Consider the following 27,878-nt stretch of genomic DNA (forward strand, 5'->3'; position numbering starts at 1 on the left):
AGAGATAGAGAGATAGTTTTTGTCCTTTTCACACAATTGGTCAGCATCCAAGCTAACTCTTTCACCACTACTTTGTCTATCTACTACTATATCTCTCTCTCTCTCTAGATCTCTCTCTCTATCCATCTTCGTAGCTATCTCTAGTTAGTTCTCTCTCTTTCTCTAACTCTATCTTTGGCTCTCTCTCTCTACCTCTCTCTCTCTACATCTCTCTCTCTATCTATCTCCTTATCTCTATCTTTCTTTCTCTATCTCTAATTCTCTCTCTCTCTCTCTCTCTATCCCTATCCCTACTATCCATCTATTTATCTCTTTCTCTCTCTCTCTCTCTCTCTCTCTCTCTCTCTCTCTCTCTCTCTCTCTCTCCCTCTCCCCCTGTCCCCCTGTTTCTCTCTCTCATTCTCTCTCTCTCTCTCCCCCTATCCCCCTGTTTCTCTCTCTCATTCTCTCTTTCTCTCTCTCTTTTTCTCTATCTCTATTCCCTATATCTCTCTCATTCTCTCTTTCTCTATCTCTCTCTCTATTTTTCTATCTCTCTCTCTCTCTCTCTCTCTCTCTCTCTCTCTCTCTCTCTCTCTCTCTCTCTATATATATATATATATATATATATATATCACTCTCTATCTCTCTATTTATCTCTCTCTCTCTACTTCCCTGTCTCTCTCTCTCTCTCTCTCTCTCTCTCTCTCTCTCTCTCTCTATTTCTCTCTATTTTCCTCTCTCTATCTCTCTTTCTCTCTCTATTTCTCTATTTTTCTCTCTCTCTCTCTCTATCTATCTATCTATCTATCTCTCTATTTCTCTCTCTCTCTCTCTCTCTCTCTCTCTCTCTCTCTCTCTCTCTCTCTCTCTCTTTCTCTCTCTCTCTCTCTCTCTCTCTCTCTCTCCTACACATACACACACAACAATGTAGCTTGAGAGAGAGAGAGAGAGAGACATAGATAGAGAGAGATGGGTGCGGGGGGGGGGGGGGGGGGGGGGAGAGGGGGAACAATACCTACACTGCAGGTTTCCAAGAAGCATGGGCTAGATCTGTGCGCGAAGGCAAAAATGACCGCCTGCGCGCGGGTGAGATTTTTTCTGAGTGTCGATATATGAATCAATAGAAGCGTCGATACGCGCATCGAAAGCATTTTTCCACGTAGCTCGTCGAGTTACGTGGCTGCTCGCACATTTTGACGGGCATTGACACACATGTTGCCACATACATATCAACGCATATATCGATGCCTGCTATGCGCGTCGAAATGTATGCTGCATCGAAATACTACGTGTCAAAAAGCGCGTAGAGTGTTAGAGTGTCTTGCCAAATTTGGTTTGTGGGCTTATTACAACATGGTAAAACTAGTGGTATGTGGACTTGGTAAAAAAAGTTGAAAAATAGGGCAAATGTAAATAATTGCGATTATTTACTTCTGGTAAATTTTTACAAAATTTTGGTCAAGTGAGCATGTACACATGTTTATCACATCAACATAAGCCTATGAATCAAATTTCAACAAGTTTGGATAAATGTTTTCTTAATTTACACTCAAGATTCAAAAAGTCAGTACAATCTTTAGTTTTTACCCAGTTTTTTGTCAGTTTAGTGATCCAAATCTCTTGGGCATTTATAAAAGTTGTTTGTACACATGCAATGAGTCAATGGTATGAACCTTGGTTAATTTAGAGCAAAAAGTTAATAATCGCGATTATTAACTTTAGGCTTGAAATGAGCACTTTTTTGCAGTTTTTTCAAAGATAGTCTTTATATGAGCTATTTTAAGCCTATGAATCAAGTCAAAACTTAAGTTGGCCTAAAAAATGTCAAGAAAAAGTAAATAATCTGAGTTTTATATAACTCTTGAGATCTTTACCTCGAAGTGTCTTTGAGCTTATCAACTGGTTCAGACAACTCTTAGGCTTTACTGTCCAGTCGGATTGAGTGGATTCGAGTCTTTTTGAGCTATTTTTAGCCGTAGACCTGAAATTCTATAACTTCCAATAACAACTCACACTTGATTCTTTCAGAGAGAGCAATGTTCTGAAATCCACCTCGGATCCTACTTACCCTACTCCTAGATTCTCATGCAATGGGGTTGTGGAAAGTGTCCACAAACACTTGTTTTCTTGTGTTTTATGTTTTTCAGAGCCTTGATCTTAAGACTTATCTTGTTTACCAATCATTCTCCAAATCCTAATCTAAATCTACATTCCTACAATCCTAAAGGTACTCAACTAGTACGATTACTTCCAAGCTACCTCTACACAGCAAAAGACGAAAATCTTAAGCTATGCGGTTTCTAAAAGAAAGTTTTGAACTCTAGGTGAACCTAGAGGAAGTTAAAGAACAACTACACAAAACTCTCGTGTTTCTCCCTAGTTTAGGTCTCTTCGATCCCTGGCAACGTCGCCAAATGTGGGATGCATGTCTAACCTCACCATCCTATCTTATTGCAGTATTAGCGAGAACCATGATTAATTTGTGATACCATGGGACGAAGCTGACACAACTAGTGCATAGAGGCTACAAGAGGTTTTCAATCTCTCAAAAAACAACTAACAACTCGCATTTAACTCAAGCTACACTCAAGTGACTGAAATCACCAAAAGCTAATCGCTCATCGACAAACAAATCACATCTGTTACAGCATCAAATGACATCCAAACGTAACGAAACTTCTAAGACAAGTTTATAAGGCCTAAGCACACATGATTATGGTCTCAACCCCCACTTTAGGTCAAGTTTCAAAATCGCAATTATTAACAGCAATGGATTTTTGACCTAGTCGTTTTCGACCCAAAATGCATCTAAATGCTTAGCAATGATGCCCCAATACCCCACCTATGCTTATTTTTCATTTAAAAGTGTAAATTCCTAGTTATGATGAAATTAGTCCGCGGGTCGACGACGCTAGAAGCTACGACATACTGTGAATGACTTACGTCAATGCGTAGAGCTCTTAATTGCGGTTGCAATGCAACAAACACAATCACAATGTGACAATAGGAGAGGGAGTAGGGAGTGCGAGAAGGAGAAAAGTGAGCGCCATTATCTCACGCTGTGTATTTCTTATCCAAAACTTATAAAAAAATTACAAAAAAAGGCTTTCATACCTTAGCCAAGGTTTTTGGGTGGTCAAAACTAATAATTTGGAGTTCTACCAAAGCTGGGTGATGACTGGCTGATACAATCTAGAAGCTTGTAGCCCCGGCTCATTAATAACAAATTTTATCCGAGAAAATAGGAGTTACAATATTCCCGATTTATCAAAATAATAATTGTTTTACAAAGAGAACTCCGAAAAATGATGTCCGTGTTAGCATGCTGCTAACAGTGATCCATGTTCCCCAAACCCTAAAATCATGCAAATTTCTACTGGAGCAACAATAGAGATCCAAGAACAAACTCCTATGACCTTCTTTTCAAAATGCATCCCAACATGGATCGCGATCCATGCCTCTTTTTACCAAAATCATGATAAAAGTGGCTCACTAGCTAAACAATGTACAAATAGTATTGGTGTTCCAAAATGATCATAAAAAGTGATCTAAAGATCATCAAACCCTCTTGGATTGCTACTTTCAGTCAGCAAATGGTCTTTTGGTCATTTTCATAGGAAAAAATGTGGGATCCCAGAGAAAAACTCAGGAGAGGGCAGATGTTGGGATGCCAGCAAGACCTATAAAGAATGTCTAAAGATAGAGTCCTGACAAATTTTCAAATCACTGCTAAAGTCAGTTGGGAGACTTCACACTCTCCTCGGAGCCTATCAACAAGCAATTGTAACCTAAGGATGGTGGTAGGATGAAAACTAAGCAAAGTTTACTTGCAAAATGGTGAAAATTGCAGGATTCAGTTTGTCTTCTAAAAGGATTCAATGTCTAGTAGAATTTGTCAAGGAACTAGGCAAAGCCATTAACTATAGACCTAAATCATCAGAAATCAAAACAATGATAGATCTCAGGTGAAACATGAGTCCAAAAATGGTTGCCAGAAACAGATATGGTCAAAACAGAAAAAACATGGCCATAAATTGAAAAATGGGGCAAACTAAGGAAAACCATGTCCAAAGTTGAAAATATTTCACTAGTGTAATAGGAAAACCTATGGGAACAAATGTGCACAAGAACTACATCAAATATCAACAAGGGATCGTGATCCATGTACCTTTTTGCCCAATATAAGTAAAAACCATGCCATCTGATTCAATATGTTCAAGAAAGCCAAGCCATGGAGTTTCAAGCCATTTGAATCCCAAAATCCACTTCAAAATGCCAAAAACCCCTAAATCTGCAAATGGTTTCCAAAATTTAGCCCAAGTGTCAAACCATTGATCCAAATCCCAAAAGTTTTGGACCAAGGCATAATCTAGATGAAACCAGATGGTATCATCACATTTCCAAAATGTTGCCCAACATGGATTGCGATCCATGTACCTTCAACCCTAAATCCAAAGAAAATTGCTCAGTAGCGTCCCCATATGCCCAGGAATAACTTCCCAAAGTTGGAATTTCCAAATGCATCCATGTTTCTTTTTGCCAAAATTCATCTGTTACATTCCAGTCTTGTGCCTATAGTAATCCTAGATGCACTGGTGAAATTTGGTCAAATTTGGAGTAGTTCTGACAAAGTTATGATCATTTTTCATTCTATGGTCAAGTTTACACTTTCCACAATTCTGATAAATGGCTAAAACCTATTTTCAAACACTAAAATTGGCAACAGTATGCCTCAAAGGACAACACAAAGGGAGTGGAATGCGACACCCTATGAGCTAACTGATATCTCATCAAATGAGAAAGCTCACATCACCGAGCAAGTACTTGAAGCAATTTTGACGAACATCTTCATCGAAAGGTTTCAAGCAGGAGATTGAGAAATAGTAAAGACCACAATCTTTCCACAGGAAATGTGGACTTTGCACCAAAAACCAAAAGTGCAAGCAGGGGGTAGGTGCCTACAGCTAGACAACTTCTTATGATTGCCTCCTTAGGGAACGGACTTTAGACGAGATCACGAGCTCATAAGTTCAATTCAATACAATGGGGAAGCAACTCTGACAGACAAGGATGGGGCAGTCGTGAAGGTAAAGATCACAGCGGAAATTATCAATGAAGCCCTTCACCTACCACAAGGGACACACAATCTCTTGTAGAAGATGAAGGCAAAAGACAATGATAAATCCTTTTTGAAGCAACAAGGCCACAAGCTCACATATGAAGACATGATCTACTCGGAAACTGAACTGCCATTGTGCCTTATATTGCAACACTTTTGAAGGAGTGCGAGCGGAAGTGCGACGCGAGAGAGAGTGGGAGACGAAGAGCACAACGATATGGTGAACTCGCTCTACTGTAATGTGTAGAGCATAGTGAGTTCTTATTAGGTTTTAACAAAAGAATATGTGTACATAACTGGTGGCCCGCCCACTTACCTGGGCGACCACATTGGGCTTTATACCCCAACAACCTCCCACTTAAAGTCCAATGTGGTACTTTAAGTGTGAGAGAAGCTACTATACAAGCTAATATACAAGAGATGTAGAGAAGTGATGTACTACCCTACACCTAACTGCTTGCGAAAATGCGCAAAGCTCTCTGAGGGAAGTCCTTTTGTAAGTAGATCAGCAGGATTTTCTGTGGTGTGAACTTTGACAAGATGAAGTTGCTTATCCTCGAGAATTTCCCTGATAAAATGATACTTCACATCCACATGCTTTGTCTTTGAGTGATAAACTGGATTGCGAGCCAATTGTATAGCACTTTGACTATCACAATGTAACACAGGCATCTCCTCTTTGATTCCCAGATCTGTTACTAGTCGATTAAGACAAATTGATTCTTTGCACGCCTCTGATGCTGCAACATATTCAGCCTCTATAGTAGACTGAGTAACACAATCTTGTAATCTAGAACGCCATGATACTGCTCCACCAGCCAATGTAAAGACATACCTTGACGTAGACCTTCGGTTGTCTAAGTCACCTGCATAATCTGAGTCTGTAAAACCCTTTACACTTAGCTCCTGACTCCCATAGCATATACGCATACTCTTTGTAGCTTTCAGGTATCTCAATATTCCTTTCACTGCCTCCCAATGTTTCTTGCCTGGGTTTGACATGTATCGACTTACTACTCCCACTGCAAATGCAATGTCTGGGCGAGTAGCAATCATTGCATACATCAAACTACCACTGCAGACGCATATGGAATCTTATCCATTTCAGCCTGTTCTTCCTCAGACACAGGACAATCTTGTTTGCTAAGTTTCACATATGGTGGCAATGGAACACTCAGTGCCTTTCCCTTCTCCATATTGAAACGTTGCAACACCTTGTCAATATACTCTGTTTGAGATAACCAAATCAACTTCTTTGATCTGTATCTCTCAATGCGCATACCAAGTATATGACTTGCCTCACCCATGTCTTTCATGTCAAACGATTTTGCCATCTTTGACTTCAAAGCTGAAATTTCTTCCAAGTGCTTGCCAGCAATCAACATGTCATCCACATACAAAATAAGGATCAGCCAACTACCATCCTTAGCCTTCTTTGTATATAGACAGTGATCGAACTCACTACGTTTGTAGCTTTGAGAAAGCATAAACTTGTGGAATTTATGGTACCATGCCCTCGGTGATTGTTTTAAGCCATAAAGACTCTTTAACAACTGGCATACCCAATCGTCCTTGCCTTTCTCAACAAACCCTTCTGGCTGCTGGATGTAAATTTCCACATCTAAATCACCATGCAAGAACGCTGTCTTGACATCCATTTGGTGCAGCACCAAATCTAATATGGCAACCAATGCAAGAAAGCATCTCAATGTAGTCATCTTGACCACCAGAGAGAAGACTTCATCAAAGTCAATGCCTTGTTCTTGCTTAAAGCCCTTGGCAACAAGCCTTGCTTTGTACTTTGGCTGACTATCATGAGCGGTGATCTTATACCTGTAAACCCATTTACAGGGAAGAGCCTTTTTGCCCTGTGGTAATTTAACTAGCTTCCATGTCTGGTTTTTATGCAGAGCTGTCATCTCTGACTGCATGGCCAATTGCCAATTCCCGGAGTCCTTCATTTGCACTGCTTCCTTGTAACATGAAGGCTCATTGCAATCAGTCAACATGAAGACAACATGACATAGTTCATAGATGGAACAAAACTATCAGGAGGTCGTGTGACACGTCCAGATCTACGCACAATAGGTGGCTCAGGCTTAGCCACAACCTGTGGTTCCACTCTATCCTGTCCTTGCTCCTCTTGAGCCCTGACATTTTGTCTTGCACGTGCAGGTCCATCTTCTTGGAAGACAACTCTTCTAATCTCCTCAACCCTCTCTGGTTTAGAATGATATTTGGATTCATTAAAGTGAACATCATTGCTGCGGACAACCTTTCTGGATTCGGGATCCCAAAGTCTGTACCCCATCTCACCAGAATTACCATAGCCTAGAAAGATGCACTTTCTACTCTTTGGCTCAAGTTTGTTCCTAAATTCCTTTGGAACGTGAGTATATGCCTCATAGCCAAAGACTCTGAGATGCTTTTATGAGGGCATTTTGCCTGACCATACCATCTCTGGCACTGAATCACTATGAACAAGTGCCAACTGTGTATCTCTTCTACTGCTTCTATGCTTATGTGGCTGTTGTGTTTGCTTACCATATAGACAATGTTCACAGAATTCAAAATCATTAAATGAAAAGCCAGGCAAATAACCAGAACGAGACAAGATTTCCATTCCCTTCTTGGACATATGTCTAACCGGCTATGCCACAAAGAAACGTTCGGCTGCTCGGTTACATTGATTACATTTTTAGAGACATTTGATACATAAATCATGTAAAGTCCTCTAGACTTTACTCCATGTGCTACTGTCATAGAACCCTTGGATATCTTCCACATGTTCTGTCCAAAAGTGGTGACGTAGCCAGCATCATCAAGTAAACCTGTGCTGATCAAGCTCTTTGTAATTGTGGGAACATGTCTCACATTCTTCAGCGTGAAAGAAGAGCCATTCTGAAACTTCAATTGTACATCTCCAACACCTAAGATCTCACATGTTTGCCCATTTCCTAGCTGAACATGATCTTTAGTGGTCACATAAGAGGTAAACCACTTCTTGTTTGGAGACACATGAAGTGATGCCCCTGAGTCTATAATCCAGTCACTCAGTGCATTTCCATCAGAAGCTGTAAGAAGAGCTGAGTCCATTGTATTCTTCAAGAAGTAGATGTCTCCTGACACTAGACTGTCATCCTCTGCAACAGTGTTTGTCACATTTATTTCTTGAATCTTCACTGAGGACTTGTTCTTCTCACCATGGTCTTCAGCTTTCTCTTTGCCTTTTTTTGCTTTCCATTCTCTGCAATCTCTTTTCATGTGACCCTTCTTGCCACAATGGTAGCATTCTATGTCACTCTTTCCTTTAGCACTGCGGGACTTGCTACGAGACTGATTCCTCTTTCCACCTTTGTACTTTTCTTTGGTCCTTCCCCTGACAAATAAGGTTGTTCCTTTGCCTTTGTCCATTGTCTTTCTATTGGTTTCTTCAGTAAGCAGACTTCCTTCTACACCTGCTATGTTCAAACCATATGGAGGTGCAGAATTACTCAAAGTTGTGCGAAAAGTGTCCCAACTTTCCGGCAATGTGATCAACAGGAACATATCTCTAACAGGTTCATCAAACTTGACACCTTGAGCTGACAACTGACTATAGATTGTGTTGAATTTATTCAGATGATTGGACATAGGTGTCCCTTCTTTCATCTTCAAGTCAACAAGCTTCTTAAGCCAGTATACCTATGAAGCTGCACTCTGCTTCTCATAAAGATCACTCAGCTTTAACCATGCTTGATAAGCCGACATCTCGTCTGCTACATTGAAGTAAACGCTTTCTGCCAAACTCAGCATAATGGTAGAAAGTGCCAATTCATCCATTTCGCTCCATTCATCTTCGTCCATATCTTCTGGTTTTATCCCCTTGAGCTTTATAGGTTTTATCTGCTTATTTTGTACCAACACGTGCCAAATCTGCTTCTTCCACAATGGGAAATTGGTTCCATCCAGCTTCTTGATATTGTAAAGAGCAGTGTCCTGTGATCCAGCCATAGCTACGCTTCATAGTAGTTTACTTTTCTGGGAAAAATTCGACAGAGTTTCCCCTGTAAACTGACCTCTGAACCAATATCAACCTGTCAAATGAACCTAGAAAGCTTCAGATTCTGCAGAAATTTTGGCAGAGTCTCCTTTGTAAAATGGCTCTTGTGTACTAAAAACAGACCAAAAAACAGCTCAAAAAACCACTGTCTCTCTAACACTGTAAGCTGTGGGTAAACCTGTCTTGCACCTGTACTGTCTCTGACTGTCCTGTCACTGTCCTGTAAGCATAGACTGCGACAATGCCTCAACGGCAGTAAAGCAAAGATGCAATCCCAACTGTCTAACTCAGAGGCAATACATCCTAGCTGCCTATCTAAGGGTGCTCGAGGGATCGCTCCAAGACCTGTATCACCGAAAGGATCTCAACATTCGAGAATCCCCCAGATCAATAAAACCTCACTCGACCCTCAACAAAGGCTGCAGTAAATCTAACAGTACATAGACTTCCCACAAAGTCATACATCCACAAATTTCCCATTGTATGTTGTAACCGCTGCGGCAGTTGTTTGCTGCGTGACTCACAGCCAACAAACCCTTAACAGACATACATCATCTCTGATAATACATCCCATGTGGAAGTACCTGCAATGTCAGGATGAAATCTGGAATATCAAGCAGCAAACACAAGCTACCTGATGAACTAGTGGATGTCGCCTACAGTCTATGTGCAGATGCGCCCGTGTCGTATGTGACACGCCTCCAAGAACTGTGAGCCGTCCTTCGATGTGTAGACAGCCACAAATCAACACTCTAGGAGTGTCGATATCCTCAGCACCTGCAGTCGTAGGCCAAAAACCCCAAATTTGCAGAGTCGGATCTGCACTCGATCTGCACCCGTTGAGACCACGTAGTCGAAAATGGTCTGCGCAGACCTTTGTCGAAGCCGAACAGTGGCCGAGATGACCTCAGAATGAAATTCTAAGAACACCAAGCCCTTCAGGAATTCCCACAGGATTTGAGGCCGTGTCTTCGCCTGTCGAATTTCACTCCAATCTGAGCTGGTGACTCTAGCCTCCTGCAGTGCTGCCCCGAGCCTCGATCTGAGCTCTGATACCAGTTAAAGGAGTACGAACGGAAGTGCGACGCGAGAGAGAGTGCGAGAAGAAGAGCACAACGATATGGTGAACTCTCTCTACTGTAATGTGTAGAGCATAGTGAGTTCTTATTAGGTTTTAACAAAAGAATATGTGTACATACCTGGCGGCCCGCCCACTTACCTGGGCGACCACATTGGGCTTTATACCCCAACAACTTTAAGGTGCAGAAGACGCCTAGATATACCGAACCTTTGTTGCACATGGCCATGGTAATGGCAATGGGCTTGGCTGAAGGCAGGGTGGTGAGTTGTGACTTTGGCAACTATCTTCTTGACACTATTGTGTAAGCAAACCTGAAAGGGAGTCAAAGAATTAAAGATTACATGAACGGGGGACCAATGCTCACACGTATAGCCTATCATGCACTGGGGATGATTGAGGATCTACCACTTGCAGAAGGGAAGATAGGTTTGATCCACAGATCTAAAAGAGTTGTAAGACAAGTGGTGGCAGGACCTTCTACAAGGCCAAAACCAAAAGTCAAGCAGACAAGGCAAGGAGCAACGTTAAAGGATTCTGACAGCGAGAAAACCTAGGCAAATGCTCGGAGTAGCCAGGAAGAAGGGTCCCACCCAAGAGACACTCCTTCGGAGTACCAGTCTTTGGAGGAGGAGCAAGATAGCCCATACAGACTTGGATATACACGCTTGCGAAAGAAATCTATGCATGTGGTAGAGGCCATTCCCATTACACATTCCAGGAGAACAATGGAAGAATCTTGGGCATTGAGGGAAAGGCTCCGCCGACAAAAGCAAGATAAAAAACAAACCCAAGAAGCAAAAGCGGTTGCTGAGAAAGAAGAGGATGAAGCCAAAAATATTCCGTTGCTACACAAGCAAACAGAGGCTTTAGAAAGGATCAAGCAACAGAAGAGACAGAAAGGTGAAGAAAAATGAGAGATTGCCAGCGCCATGCGGCAGTACATTCACAATGAACTCAAGCGAAAGATGGAGAAAACAAAAAGAGAAGAATCAAAGAAGCCACGCATCGATGATCTCGAATCATCTGACAAATCTAATCAAATAAAAAAAGAGGAAAGTCACTCGCAAGGAGAGGAACACCACGACACACAGGACCAACAAGGTCAAGACCTTGGTTCTCCCAAGGATGCTGAGCCACTTCTAGAGACGTCGTAAAAAGAGGAAGGAGAAATTGCAGGACTGCTAGAACAAGGAGTGGAGGAAAACCAGACGGAACACAAAACAAATCAAGAAATGGAGCCTGCACAAACAAAGCCCGCCACAACCTCTGCTGCTCTAAAAGATTCGAAACAAAGAGAAAAGCAAGCTGAGGTGGCTGAACAATCGGATCACGGCCAAAAAGGCCAGTATAGGCCAAGATCGCCACACTCACAAGTGGCCATGGAGGAAGGAGTTGAGATAGTTAAATCCTTTGACATTGACGCTCACTTAGAGCAGATCAAGCTGCAGTTTCAATGTCAAAGGGCTCTTTACAATCTAAGAGAGCTGGAGTTAGAAGATAACAATAAGGAAGCATCTAAAACGGCAGCAGAATCCTTGTAGCTAAAGCAACAAATAAAATCATTAGAGAAGTCACAACTCCAGGCACAATCAGAGTTGCAAAGAGAATAGGAGAACGCAACCTACTATTACAAGGAAGTGCAACAATTTAACGAGGCAAACTCCGCATTACAGATCGTTCAGCAACGTCTCAAGGAGGGGCTAACCAGAGAAGAGAACAAAATGAGAAGCTACAAGGCTCGTATATGGTGGTTAGCAAATATCTGACTCAGCTCCTTGCCATACAAGAGACCCCCTCCTCCTCAACGATGACTGCAAGATCTACCTCCTTGAGTCAAGAAATCAAAGAGTTGAAAGAAGCCCTGAATCAAGAGAAATATGACAGACAGATCATGACGGCAGGTCATAGGGCCCTGCAATAGGCCAAGGATGAGGAAATTGAAGAATTAAAAAGGCAGTTGGCTGAGGCAAGAGGGGATTTAGCAACTCTGAGAGAAAATCAACCAAAATATCAGCAGGATCCAGGGGAATTCGAACAATCCACGTTTGAAGCTCATCAAACAGAGGTGCCCACTACTAGCATTGGAAAAGGAACGCAGGAATCTGCAGATCCAGCAACGACATCCACTTCGGAGTTGACAAGGGATAAAATTCAGTGCTGGATCTCAGAAGTAAAGGACCCATCACACAAAGCTTATATGCAATATGAACTGAAGGTGCTAGAATCGGCTACCCTCCTCATGATCACTCCAGATAAGGTAGTAAAGAACCACGGGCACGAGATGATCACACTGCCATTGACGCGGCAAGAAATTAAATTATGGCAGCAAAAGATGCTCCCCAGACTTGTACTAAACAGTAGAGGGGACTACAGAGAGGTTCTTGTTACAGATTCACACTATCATAGACAATCAACCCCTCTCGCGGAAAAAATGGTTTGATCAGCGACCAACCGATGAAACCTATTACAGGAACACTCCCCAGCATCTCAAGATTGACCCCACTTACTATACCATCAATAGACGGCGATCTTGGGATAGTTTTTATATTTGGCAAAGCAAAAGATCGACAGTGCTAAACTACTCGGTAATCACAAAGCCTCTCAATAACAACCCACAATTCGAGTAGTACATGGTTCAAACTCTAAAAGGGATAATCAAAATTATGAAGGAGATCCCAGATCTCACCTGTCAGATGCTTGTAAAGATTGCCAAAATGCTCATCAGATGCATTACAGCTTTTCGTGATATCAAATCAGCAAAGCATCCCTTGCAAGTTTTTGTTGAAGGTACGTGGGGTATTTGTTGGAATATGGAGACAAAAACCCAATCAGGAATGTCATCATGGGATCGTATGCAAGAGTCATGTTTCTGCCCTCTCATTACATGCAGAACTTCAAAGAGGGTTTCATGACAGGATTCTTTGAAGTGGACTCTTCCATATTCAATCCAATGACAAAGGATCTGCCTGCCCGCCACATCGCCTACCAAAGTACCCTCAGTAATAATCCCTTCAGAGAGCTGGCCACCAAAGTCGAGATTGAAGCAAGAGCTTAGAAATTTGGAAATCTCATTGCAACACTCAAAAGAAGGCAATAAACTCACTCAAAGATAGCTTGCACGAGGACATGCAATGAATGGGAAGGGGGGAATGTTTAATGGAAACAGACATACATAGGCGTATGCACATCAAACCCTGTAAACACTCTTATTTTTTTGAAGAAAGCCATGTAATTTAGCCTAGGATGAGTCGTAACCATGATGTAATTAGACAATACACTCTCTACTTCTCTGAGTCTACACCCTTGTAAGAGGCCGGATGGTCGTGGGAAAGCCCCCTTAACTTTTAAAGTAAAAACCCTTACTTTTGAAGGGAGATTTATCATTAGCTTGAAGAATAAAAAACGTGCACTGTGGAGGCCTCTTACTACTACAAGTTGTAATCTTCTTTTCTTCTGGACTGGTAATCAGAATTCATTTTCAAATAGCACATTGCGTTCCTTGTCTCTTGCTCTACAATCTAAGTGTGATCATTTCCAATCCTGCTGTGGTTTGCGACGCATTGTTTGTGAGCTAAATGCATTGATTTGGAGGTTAAAATGGTTATTTTTTGATTTTTTGACCATGGATTAATGTTTCTGTCCTTAAGGAGTACATTTTGGAGTACTTCTGTTTCAATTTTTTGCACATTTTTTGTGATGGATTGTGATTTATGTAGCTTTCCAGATGGTGACAGAACTTGGTAGGATTGAGCCCTTAAGTGTTGTGATACTTGTCCTTAAGTTTCATGGCGTTCCAGATTTGTTTGGATGCCAAAAAGGCGTGATGACCTAGAGAGGTGATATTGGATGCATATTGATTGTATGACTAGGAAGTGGTTGATTTGCTCGTAGAACAAGTGACCCCTGAGTTCAGTTTGGTGAGAATGACACTCTCATTAAATCTCCATGCCCCATCCCGAGTTGCTTCCTTGCATATTGACACTATGTTAGTACAAAAGAGCTATGCTGCAGACGTCCATCACGGCGACCCGCTAACACTCTCTCTCTCTCTCTCACTCTCTCTCTCTCTCTCTCTCTCTCTCTCTCTCTCTCTCTCTCTCTCTCTCTCTCTCATTGGAGGGAATGGGGAAGGTATTGGAGAGGTGAGTGTAGCGGAGGGGAGGAAAGAAGTATCTATACAAGTATAATAATGAAAGTATTAGTGATATAATTTAATGTTCCAACATTCTTGTGTGAGTGCGAGCATCATGGGCTGATAAGAGACGTGTGGAAATAGGTTCAAGTGTTAACATATACATGTGGTATTGATGTGTGTAAACACACCAGTACCGCCGAGGCATTTTTTTCCTCTTTAGGAGGTATTTTCCCCCATGCATTGTATATATGCCCATCACTCTAGGGCTATCTATCTTTCTATTGCACACCAAGTAACACACTCTGTATTGTGTGCCTTGAGTTTCCTTTGTTGTCTCCAAGCTGTGTGTGTTTCTCTGCAATCCTGATTCCAACAGTAAGTTTGAGTTGTTTCAAGATCCTTGTCAAGATTAAGAAGCCACTTGACAATGCAAGTGGAATGTAATCCATGCTTGCAAAGAGGGAGGACACGCACACTCGGCCATTAATCAATGTGATCCAAGCAGATGGAACACTCTTCTAGTTCAACTCTACAATGGTCGTGAGCTACTACTTTATGATAAGTGACTGTGAGGGTCATATCACAGACCACCCACTACGCCATCTCCAAATGGATACACCATGATTCTTGACATCCCTACTGCTTGAGACCGACACCAAGACAGGACTCTTCCTGCTCTTCGATGCCAACTCAAGGGGGTGATAACATTCAATTTTCTCATATAGAACCCTTAACCCAAAAAGACTTTTTGTTATCGGTTCAACTTTCCAATCGAAGTAGTCAAACTAAATTTGAACTCAACCTTCCAAGGTGATCTGGCGAGAGTTTGCTAATTCACCCTTGGTTGAAGGTCACTAACACTTTTTTCCTGATCATGACCAAGCATAGTCAGTAGTGCATTCCACTAAGATGAATGTATTTACTAACTACATGAATCCCTCATTCCCAATTCTGATTCTCGCTCCGTAGGTCAGAATCCCTTTTCCCGTTTTTGCCTTAACTTGTTAATGGGGACAACATAATGAAGGGGATCAGAGAGCACCACAGACGGAGAGTGAGAGAGAGAAGGAGACACACGACACACATAGATATGGGTGGGGAGACTCAAAGAGTGAGCAGCCCCCTATACACTTATGTTATGTATAAGGTATACAAGTCAGTGGTGGGCGTCCAGACTCTGGGCGGCCGGGTAAGCCACATGCGCCTATGCCCCAACAACCTCCCACTTAAAGGCGACTGTGCCTTTAAGCAAGGGAACCTAGTCTAAAGACTACAAAAGGCGAGAGAAAATCGCTCTCAACCGATGCCCACTGGCTGGCTGTGATCGTGTGCATCCGGTTGTCCTGCTCCCGTGTAAGTCCATACACCACCAGACGTACCACACACGTACTACAAGTATGTACACAATACCTGCATATCTCCCTCGTGCACTATGCCATCATCAGTCAATAAACGACTGACAACCCCAACTACAAATGCTCCCATTGTAGCTGCGATATCCGGTCTCAAGATCAGCATCTCATACATGATACCACCGAATGCCGATGCAATGCTAGCGGGCTCTGCTAGCTCTACAGAGCATGCATCAACGTATATATCCCTGGCAATAGGCATATTTGACTGACAAGGCGTGTTCGCCATATGCATCTCCTGACTGTACGCAAAAGACGCATCAACCTGTCGTCGTACAACCTCAGAGCGAACCAGCTACTCTAGGTGTCTACTGGAAGATATATCCTGCACAACTATATTCCCATGCTCACTGTCGAGCATAGAAAGGAATGACTGCATAATCGCTGACATCTCAACCTCCTCTGAAATCATCCATTGCAAACATGACCACTCAATCTGTTGTGACTTACTAGAGCTCTCATGCTCTAACTCCTTATGCATAGACTCTTGCACAACGTCCCCCTGTCGTGACTCACTAGAGCAAGACCGCTCTACCTGTATATCCTGCATAGAAGTATCTTGCACAACTAACTCTTTGCTTTGCTCAGTCACTAGCAAAGCATGCATGTCGGAATCTGTCACCTCTCTGTGTGATTGCTCAAGTCGTGCCCCGACTGTGTGCATAATGAGCTCACTACTCTACACTCCATGCAAAGCGCCCTGCAACCCATGAGCAAAAGAGACTGTCCGGGTCTCTCGCTCTCTATATGGGTGTAACAAGATTGATACTCGACCATCTCGCACCAATACTACGTGCAATGGGTACCATGTGCCAACTCTAGCACCTCTCGCAATCACTAGCGAACCCAAATGCAATGCAAAAGATCGCTCAAGTAGCGATACCCGACATCCACTATCCCTGAGCTGACCAACGGAGATCAAACTCATAGTCAAATCTGGCACATGACGCACATCTCTGAGCACGTACGATGCACCGCTCGATAAAGATAGTCTCACATCTCCTGAACCAGCAATCTCATGCAGTGACCCATCTGTCAATCGCACACTACCATGCACTCTGCTAGAATAGCTATACTGAACCAGTCATGATACGGAGTGACATGAAAAGTAGCGTCCATGTCTAGCACCCACTGCAAAAGAAGTGCACTATCCTCACACGTCAAAAAATTAGGAGTAATACAAGAAGCAAATGTGACCTCACTGTCACTAGGGTACTCAGACTCTGTATCTGATCCTGCAACTGTCAAGTCAACGGAGCCTATAGCATCTACTGCATCCTTGAGACTAGCCTCTCTCCTCTGCTGTCTCATACGAGAAAGGAATGCCGTCTAATATGCCCTATGTGACCACAATGCCAACATCTCAAGTGTCGACACGAACGAGAACGTCATCTCTCATAAGTCATTGTCTTGGACTCGAAAGTCTCACACATATTGACTACTATAAGTGAATGTCAAAAATACCCAAGAGCTGTAACTCTACTCTAGGTACGGTCGCAATGAAATGCACTCAACTAATCCAAAAGAAGCAACCTGCGAAAATTCTCTTAAAAAAAAGAGCTCACCAGCACCTACAATGCTCATGCAAATCCACGCATAAAATCTCTCGCAGTAGTGTAACCACACTGTGCTCCACAAGTGGCAATGATGCAAATCCCAAATGCCAAGTGTACGAGGCTCCTGTAGAGTAAACCAAGCTCTTGTATGACGGTAAAATATGGCTGCAAATCAGGCCCAAAACCGCCCCAAAATTCATCTCTTAAACAGCTGCATAAACAAGTCACAAATGTGTCCCAGATCAGCCTACAACTGAGCCATACATGGACACCTGCAAAGAGGAAACAATGGCTGAAAATTCAGCGCCCAAATAAGCCCTCAAACCTGCCTGTAAACTTGTAAACCTGTAGCTGAAACTTGCTGAAAAACCTCAAACCATTAGTGCTCGAATCCAGCTACCTAGCTCGTAGCCACACAAGCATATATCACAATATTCACTCTTGTGAGTGTGCCAAGATAGTTGTACGCCTGTCAAACCGTGAGCTAATCACCAAGCCCACATTGTGTGGTATCGATGCATACACACAAATCTCCCACCTGCAGAGAACACCGCACGCAAATGCTGAGTGCAACCCACAATCTCTACCTAGATCGCATAAATGATGCACATAAAACTCCTGGAAAAATTTCGCCAGAGTTTCGATGCACAATGGCTATCAACACAAAATAACCATTGGCCTGCAAGCTCAATACAATGAGCAATCAATGCGTATCAAACTACACTCAACATACATGCATAAGCTCTACAAACTTGTGTCCAACAAATACTCACAAAGAGTACCACAAGTGACCATACATGTCATCCACAATCAACCTCTGCACTTGCTCACAAGATCTACTGCTCACCACATAAGCATACATAGAGCATTACCCGCTCAAAGACCATGTATGCAAGCCACAACACTGTAGAAGAACCACTCAACTGCAACTGGAAACACCTGTGGGAGTACTAGACTCAACCTGTACCTAGGAGTCAAACCCGATCTTGTAACACCTCATATGTGCCTCCTACCTACAGTGTGCACGGGTAAGCTGTCTGCAGCAAAGAAAACAACAGAGCCCAAAACTGTCCTGAAAAACAGTCTCTGTGTTTTTTATTTCAGACCCACCTGCACTCCGAATCAGAAAATGATTCCTTCTACAAAGTCGTAGATCTTGAAGCCAGCTCCGTTTTGAACCAAAAAGTTTTGGAATCGAAGCTCTGTGGCTCAAGTTATGAGCAAAACAGTAGATTGCTGTCAAACTGCCAAAAACTGAACGACTTTCTTTTGTGCTTCTTTGAGCTCATAGAAAGGCTCAAACTCACTTCCCACCTCAATGAGTGAGCTGAATGTATCAATCTCACAATGCTTCCATGTCTATGGAAGCTCCAAGCTCCAATCTGTCGCGCCGATGTAGCCGTTGCAAGGCTTGCCGAGAAGAGGGAAAATGCTGTACACAGTGGGCTGATCCGTAGAGGAACTCTGGACTGATCTGTGAGCACTAGGAAGCTCCTGAGAGCTCTCCTGCAAGCCTCTGTATGGCTGTCCACAAGCCTCCTCTATTTCTTTGCTCAGATCTGTGATCTCTCCGCCATAGCCGACGAGTTCATCGCAAAGCCGTCCATCTACGCTCTCACACCTGTCGCTATGATACCAATTGAAGGGGATCGGAGAGCACCACAGACGGAGAGTGAGAGAGAGAAGGAGACACACAACACACACAGAGATGGGTGGGGAGACTCAAAGAGTGAGCAGACCCCTATACACTTATGATATGTATAAGGTATACAAGTCAGTGATGGGCGTACAGACTCTGGGCGACCGGGCAAGGCACATGCGCCTATACCCAACACATAAAATTGGGTTCAACTTTTGGGCCAACAACCCGTCGGATCCCACCTTCTCACCAAACCATTTGGAAAATGCACCTTCCCGTGGAAATAGAAAATAGTATTCCAATCACGTCAATCCAAAAAAGTATTTGAAAGCAACATGCAAACTATTGCATACCCTTGCAAGTGTGCATTTATCAGGTCGTTCCCACCTTTTTCATTTATAGAACACTTTACCTCCTTTTTTCTTTAGTATTATTGAAGTTGTCTAGTTATCCTTCAATCAATTACATATACTTATCCAGACATATCCCTATCCTCGTCCTAGGACTCGGGTATCTTGTCTCCTCCGCCACGTTTGGAGACGACACCTACACATTTTCCAAATCTTATTTTTCTTTATCTCATGTTGTGGGAAAGACTTCAAAGATAATCTAATCTAGGTTCTTTTTAAATCAATAATTGGAGAAGTAGAGCAAAGGTCCGACTGATGAGAACAATTGCAAGATAGCCCATTTAGATTCTTAACCTTTCCAAGGTTTGTTTTTACCAAATAATTAGAAGAGTTCCTTAATTAAATCACATCCTCCTCCCTTCATGGGTCCATTTTCCTTCCTTCTCTTCTTCTTGGTATCCAGCCTACCCGGACTAGAACAATATCTAGACGGATCGATGGGTCTCACCACCCTATCGGGACGCACTCCCATCCAATCCCATTTTTAGGGCATTGAATGAACTCGAGCTCAAAAGCTAGACCAACGGTGTGAACGGGACGGAAACACACACAACATCTCTATAACGACCCGACACACACTCTTGGGATGATACACACACACACACTATGGGGCACCACTCGGCTTACACAACACACCTGGCCGAGACAGGGAACACACCTCTGGAGTGAGAGGAGAGAGACTATACACTTGCCCACTCCACACAGACACACACACACACACACACCCAAAAAACTCAGCTCAAAAGAGGACAATTTTTTATGTTTAGATACAATTGAGCCTGGGCCAACACCAATGGGGCAAATAGCTCACACAATATGGGTAAAAGATACCAGATACAATCACAAATTGGAGAAGAAGCTTCGCTCATAGAAGAAACTTACACAGCCAAAACAACAGAAAAAGAGTGATGAATTTGGCAAAATGGACAGCCCCATCACGTTTGGAACGGCCCAAAACCCCAGTCTACAATGTCAAAGTGCTCAAATCCGACATCAGATGAGCACTTTACGCCCAAAATAGGCTCCAAAAACCCCAAAAAAACACCTGCGGCTGTTCCTCCTCTCTTATCCACATTTTTTCTGGTCTTCTCTCTGTTTTTTCAGTTCCCACACTTAGCTTTATTAGTTGGGCACCCGTGGCCTTTTAGATAACCTCAAATGGACCCCGAACAGGCCAAAAACTGACCTCGCAGTGCATAGTTGTCACCTTTTTGCATCATCCGCACACCAGGCACTCAGTTTTTCCAAATAATGCATCCCGCAACCACGTGAAGTGGCCCCAAAAAGTGGTCCTCATGATGACCTTTCTGCATAAGTATCACAAGAAAACACCCACGTCGTGTCCATACTTCTCCGCGTGCAAGTATTGACCCCGTTCGACCTCCTGACGCCACTCGATGCCATCTGACGCGCCTGCTTACCTCATGTCGTCGGCCCGCGGATAGCTTCCTCAAGAAGTTTTACGTGCTACCAACTCCTCATTATTGTAGAAAAAACACACTGGTACTGGTAATAGTGAAAATCGATGCACTATGTACATGCTGTCCTACCTACACACATGTGGGCCCCACGTAACCACCTGGCTCTGAAAAATGGGCAATTCTTTATTTGATGCACCATGCATGTATATGTACATATGCGCAATCCCTTGCTCCAAAAAACTCGTGACATAATTTGCCCACCCCCTAGCCTGCTAGAGCATTCATGCTCAGCAGCAACAAAAAGAGATATTCACTCCACCTGGATCCCACACAAAAACACTTGGCATTCCTTGCATCAAAAGCTTAATCAAGGTTCCACCTGGTTCCCAAGGAAAACCTGTAGAGATGCCATATATCAACTTTGCATCAAGAAAACCATCAATTACTTTGGCATAGACATGCATGTGCCAATATATCTCCTTCTCCATAGCTGAGAGGTCTCCACTGATCATTTGTGTCATCAATTCCTGCTTCTTCGTCAATTCATCCTTGGTTTGCATCAGCCCTTCAAACACTTCATAAGGCCCTTCACTTTCATCTTCAACCTCATTTGCAAATACGATTAAACCAGACTCCTGGATTTCATTGTCCATAAAAAGAAATGAAACATCAGCATCCTCATCACTGCAGGTACTAATATCACTGTCCTCATCTGTCACCGTGGAAGAGTCTTCATCACTAGACTCATCCTCATCTTCATAAAGCTCCTCTAATCGTTTCCTTGTGTCCATATTATAAAGCTTCTTGGTACCTGTCTTTCCATAGAGGCTAATCGTACCATGTCGCCAATCTTAAATAGCTCCCACTGCACGTAACCATGGTCTGCCCATTATAATAGGATATGCTCCCAACCCTACTGGCATCACATGAAAATCAACCACTGCCTTTGCATCATATGCCTCCACTTCTAAGCTCTTTACAACACCCAAGCATTTTACTTTTTGATGGTTTGCCAATCTGATCCGAAAACCTGACACCCCAGCCACTGTGAGACCCATCTTCTCAACGCATGAGTGTGTTATGACGCATATTTGGGCTCCGCCATCCACATAACCTTGTCCCAAATTTTTCCTTTTATGCTACACATCTACTATTGGACAAATGTCTGGTAGCTCATCCATTGCCAACACCTTTACTGAACCTCTCTCTGGCTCTTTCTCCATTGGGTTAACCATCCTCTTCCACTATCGCTTTAGCTTAGGCACCATCTCTATAAGCTTCCCAAAAGTAACATCTGCCTTCCTGCTCGTCAGATCCTCCTTTAATTCATAGCTTAATTGCCCATCCCCTAGTGGAAAATCTGAAACATGTAACTTTCAACGAGCTCTCCTTTTCCTCTTGGCCTTGACATCCTCGCCTTCATGGCTCTTTCCTTTCTTCTTACTAGGACCTGGGGCACTTCTTCCTTCCTTATCCTCTGTGGTCCTCTTCCCAATAGGCATCACTAATGTATCCTTTAGCTTTGATTCCTTATCCAAGGTGACTACACTTAGCAATTTTGTCTTTCCCTTTTCCTCCTGGGTCAGTCCACTGGTTCCTTCGTCTCCCTTAATTTCGATGCCATAATCATTTGACCTAGTTAGCACCTGTCTTGGCCATGGATACATGTCTCCCCCCATCCTTGGTGGCTTATCACATTGCGGGCTGATGTGACCCAACTCTCCACAATTATAACATGTGGGCGTCTGCCTCCAAAACCTACCATTGCTTTGTCCAACACCATTCCTAGGCCTTTCTTCACCTCCTGGCTGATTTGAAAACCTCCCTCGACCTTGATTATTTCCCACTTGACCTAGCATGTTTAGGCTGAGATTCTTCATCAAATCTACCACTTGCCTCATGTCTTGCCTTAGCCCATCATCTTGCACCGATGTAGTGACCACTGTTGGCATAACTTGAGTAGTAACAAGAACCACTGGTTCATGATGAAACCCTGACATGCAACCTTGTAAAGACTCTATAGTCTGAAATTCAGACCTCATTGGCAAAGACTCCACCCCTAACTGGCTCATTTTCCTGAGCTTCCACTCTTTGTTCCTTGCTACCTCTAGTGCATCGTCATATGTCCTAGGCTTCTTTAGCTCCACTCTCCAATGTATATTCTCCCAAAGACCAGTCAAGAACCTGTCCTTCTTCATCATGTCAGGCGGGGGTACCTGTGGTGCTAAGGCCTTGCACATTCGCTCCCATGCCATTGAAAACTTACGTATGTACACATCTACTGGCTAACCTTCCTTTTGCACCAAAGCCTGTACTTCTTGCCACACTTTGTCAGGATCTTCTATCTTCACAAACTCCACTTCCAACCCATGTCGTAGATTGTCCCAACTCAACCTTACAGGTCGATCAGCCACACACAACTCCTCTTCAAATTCTTTAAACCAAACTCGTGCATCACTCTTCAAACAAATTTGGAGAAGGCGTAACATCTGCGCAGGGTCATGAATCTGGTTGCTAATGCAGGCAACCTCCATCTTTTCCAAAAATTCTTCCACATCTTCATCACTTCTTCCATGAAACTCCAGATAAGAGAAAGTCATGGCTACCCAAGTTATAATGCTTTGAGAACCCCTTCGAACACACGTCCAAGAACCCAAAACTTCTCACTACCCAATCCCCAGAAACTTCAATGGAGCTCAACTTTAGATAAGGACAAACACATGCACATCAAATGAGTTTTCATAGTTAATCATTGGAATTACAACAGGCAAAGGACATTCCAGGATCTCTCTCAATCTTTTTGGCCCGAACATAAAGACTATGCGATGTTGGAAAAAGATCTTCCTGGACACATGAACATTTATCTGGATTCTTTGAGTTAAATGAAAAGGAGTGAATTGAGGGCCATTTTGATCATCCATTAAAGCCAACCATGAAGCTCCCACGAAGGCACACCTGACTTAACCTCTGATTTTGCCAAAATTTCAGCAGCATAACAGCATAAATGGCTCAAAAGACCAAAAAACCAGCCATCATAACTTGGAAAAATTTTGGTAGAGTTTCCCCAGAAATAGAGCAGTAGGAACCCAAAATATAGACTGTATATGTATGCATAAACTGTCAACAATAGAACCCGAGCATCAAGTAGGACTCACTAGTACATAGCCTATGGCGAGGTCACAAAAAGGGTGCTCTAGCTACCTGTATCACCGAAAGGATCTCCACATTTGAGAATCCCCCAGCTCAATAAAAACCTCACGCTATCGACCCTCACACGAAGGCTAATGCAAATCGTGTATAGTCAAGTCTCATAAATGACTATCTTCCAGACCAAGTCTCAGAAATGGCTGGGACTGCCAAATACAACCAAGTATGGCTCCACAAATGCGTACAATGGAAGTTTCCACAAGTAACGTACAATCCAACAGACAATGCGCTCAAATAGGCGCTTAGTGATGCATACCCACAACAACTGCAAGTGACATCACTACTAGTATATCACTGTACTCCAGCTACCTGTACCTGTGTGAATCACCTGTACATGTACTTGTCCCTGTAACCTGTAACCTGTAACCTGTAGCCCCGAATCTCGAAGCTTGAAGCTCGAAGCAGAAGGTACTCGAAGAAGATCCTCCATGGGGGCCCCAAAAGAATGTGAGCGGGATGGAAACACACACAACGTCTCTATAACGACCCGACACACACTCTTGGGATGATACACACACACACACTATGGGGCACCACTCGGCTTACACAACACACCTGGCCGAGATAGGGAACACACCTCTGGAGTGAGAGGAGAGAGACTATACACTTGCCCACTCCACACAGACACACACACACACACACACCCAAAAAACTCAGCTCAAAAGAGGACAATTTTTTATGTTTAGATACAATTGAGCTTGGGCCAACACCAATGGGGCAAATAGCTCACACAATATGGGTAAAAGATACCAGATACAATCACAAATTGGAGAAGAAGCTTCGCTCATAGAAGAAACTTACACAGCCAAAACAACAGAAAAAGAGTGATGAATTTGGCAAAATGGACAGCCCCATCACGTTTGGAACGGCCCAAAACCCCAGTCTACAATGTCAAAGTTTACGACCAAAACAGGCTCCAAAAACCCCAAAAAAACACCTACGGCTGTTCCTCCTCTCTTCTCCGCATTTTTTCTGGTCTTCTCTCTGTTTTTTCAGTTCCCACACTTAGCTTTATTAGTTGGGCACCCGTGGCCTTTTAGATGACCTCAAACAGACCCCGAACAGGCCAAAAACTGACCTCGTAGTGCATAGTTGTCACCTTTTTGCATCATCCGCACACCAGGCACTCAGTTTTTCCAAATAATGCATCCCGAAACCACGTGAAGTGGCCCCAAAAAGTGGTCCTCATGATGACGTTTCTGCATAAGTATCACAAGAAAACACCCACGTCGTGTCCATACTTCTCCGCGTGCAAGTATTGACCCCGTTCGACCTCCTGACGCCACTCGATGCCATCTGACGCGCCTGCTTACCTCATGTCGTCGGCCCGCGGATAGCTTCCTCAAGAAGTTTTACGCGCTACCAACTCCTCAATATTGTAGAAAAAACACACTGGTACTGGTAATAGTGAAAATCGATGCACTATGTACATGCTGTCCTGCCTACACACATGTGGGCCCCACGTAACCACCTGGCTCTGAAAAATGGGCAATTCTTTATTTGATGCACCATGCATGTATATGTACATATGCGCAATCCCTTTCTCCAAAAAACTCCTGACAACGGTTATTAGGCCTAGTCAAAAAATACCATCCTCCATTGCATCCCACAAGTAAACACCTCTACGCCGACCTCTTCCAAACATGTAAGACAAAGTTCACATTTAAATCTTTTATGTTATGCTAGGGCTATCCACAACAAATCTTCTCGATAGAATTTTAATCCTAGTTAAAATTAAGATTAGGTTCATTGAGCTATCATCATTTAGTTTCTACTTCCTTTAAGTGTCTACTCAAACAAGACCTTAAGAAAACAACGAGTCTCTTGGGGGTTAAGGTTTTGTCTTAACATAAGTTTCAAGTTAATCCCGTCTTAGACAAATCCCCATTTGACTTCTTTGCACCATTTTCCATCCATGGAGCATCTCCATGGAAGCAATGAGAGTTTTATGTTCAAGCAACATGGTCATCACTTCCATAAAGATATCCCCCACATCGCAATTGCAAACAAATTTGAAAGAATACAAACTTGAAAAGAACACTGCATATGCTCTTTATGATGATCTTTGCTCTAGTGTGGACCATGAATTGCAAACATAGAACTTTAGAGTTCACCAACTTACAATCATAAACTTCTTTTGAGTGATTACGCAAGAGTGGATGCTTGATTATGTAGGAGTAGAACCCTTCAATGAATGGTAGTGCAAGAGTGAAAGTGCGACATTCCTAAGATTGGACATGTTAGTGTAGTGAGAAATGCACATACAATAAAGTATGAATGATCAAAAAGTTCTTCTATGAGGTGGAGTTAGGCATACTTCGCTATCGTGGAGAGGATTATTTCCATAGATAGGAGAGGTTTAAGGATTTGGTGTTTTCCAATTGATAAGAGGAAATTCTCTTTCAAAGAAAACTCCTTTAGCTATAGTAAAATTTCCCTTCAAAATCTCTCCTCCTCCTTGAGAGAATTAGATATTAATCTTAAGTAGGTCACTAAAACTTTTACACACATAATTTATGCAAAATCAAGAAAAAGTTGTGAACCTTTCATGAGAGCATTTCTTTTGGGGAAATTACAATTCCTCTTTTGGAAAATAAGGTTAGTACCAGAAACAATTTCACTACTTAGTTGCCTTGGATTTATGGAATTTACCTTTATAAGAGTAATTTAGGTAAGTGGATAAAAGTAAGAGTAAAAATCAATAAAAAAACGTTTATGCGGGAGATTAGGGATAATTAAAGATAGTAGTAACCATTCATCATGCATACTATCTAGGTATATATGATCTCCAATCACCTATCGTTAAAGAGAGTGCTTTCTACTCTCTCTATGTCATATTAGTCTGGTAATCTAAGAAACTTGAAATATTTAGATAATTACGACCTCCGGTCACTATGGTTAAAGAGAGTGCTTTCTACTCTCTCTATGCCATATTGCTCTAGTAGTGTAAGAAACTTGAAATAACATCATGGTTAGTTATGATTAGTGATGAAACATAATTAGAAAGAAAAACAAAATTGATAAGTTGTTCTTCTTCCAAAGCAAACAAGGGAAATACTTATTTACTGAAACATGAGATCTTAAGCATGAATTTAAGTAAGCATAAAAGTAATTCATTTTCAAGAAAGTGCAATATCATAAAGAGAACAAGAAAACATAACCTTAGTGTGTGTATGGTATAGTATTCTCCTTGCTTTGGGAGAGTATTAATGGAGTGTGTTGATGTAGTCGGCTCTTTCCCTCTTCACTTCACTTGAGGACCACCAATTTGGCTACTTGGAATGAAAGAATGGAAAGAGGCAAAGGGAATTCAAGCTATGGAAATATTGAGAATTAGGAGAGAGGAGAGGGAGAGGGTAATGGGAATAAGAAGATCAAGTTTTGACAAACTTGATTAGGGTTTTGTCCATGGATTCTCTTGGAGAGGGGTTGTGTGTGTAGGAGGTGTGTGTGAAAGACGCTTGGCTATGGATTTTTCAAGCTTACTCTCAAGTTTTCACCTTGAGAAAATGAAGAAGACAAATGTAAAATGAGAAGAAAACCCTCTTCTTATGCACATTTTAGATAAGTACCTTCTTTTATCTTGATTGCTTATCTTCCTTAAAAATAAGTTCTTTTTACTTATTTTTCTTTTCAAAACTTCTTCAACAAGCTATTTACTCACCTCATTCTTATCCTTATCCTTTTTTCTTTATCCTTTTCTTTTTCTTTTTCTTTTTCCTTTTCTTTATGCTATTTTTTCTCAAAATGAAGAGCTAATTTCCCATGCATTGGTTATGTCCATGTTCCCATGGTGTAAACTGAAAGCTTCTTGCAAGTAGACTAGGGTGCTTTGATTGAACCCAAATTTACTCAAACCATTTTTTAATAATTA

The sequence above is a fragment of the Adiantum capillus-veneris genome, chromosome 15, assembly GCF_014529385.1.
Source record: "Adiantum capillus-veneris isolate H3 chromosome 15, ASM1452938v2, whole genome shotgun sequence".
In the NCBI taxonomy this organism is placed as follows: domain Eukaryota; kingdom Viridiplantae; phylum Streptophyta; class Polypodiopsida; order Polypodiales; family Pteridaceae; genus Adiantum; species Adiantum capillus-veneris.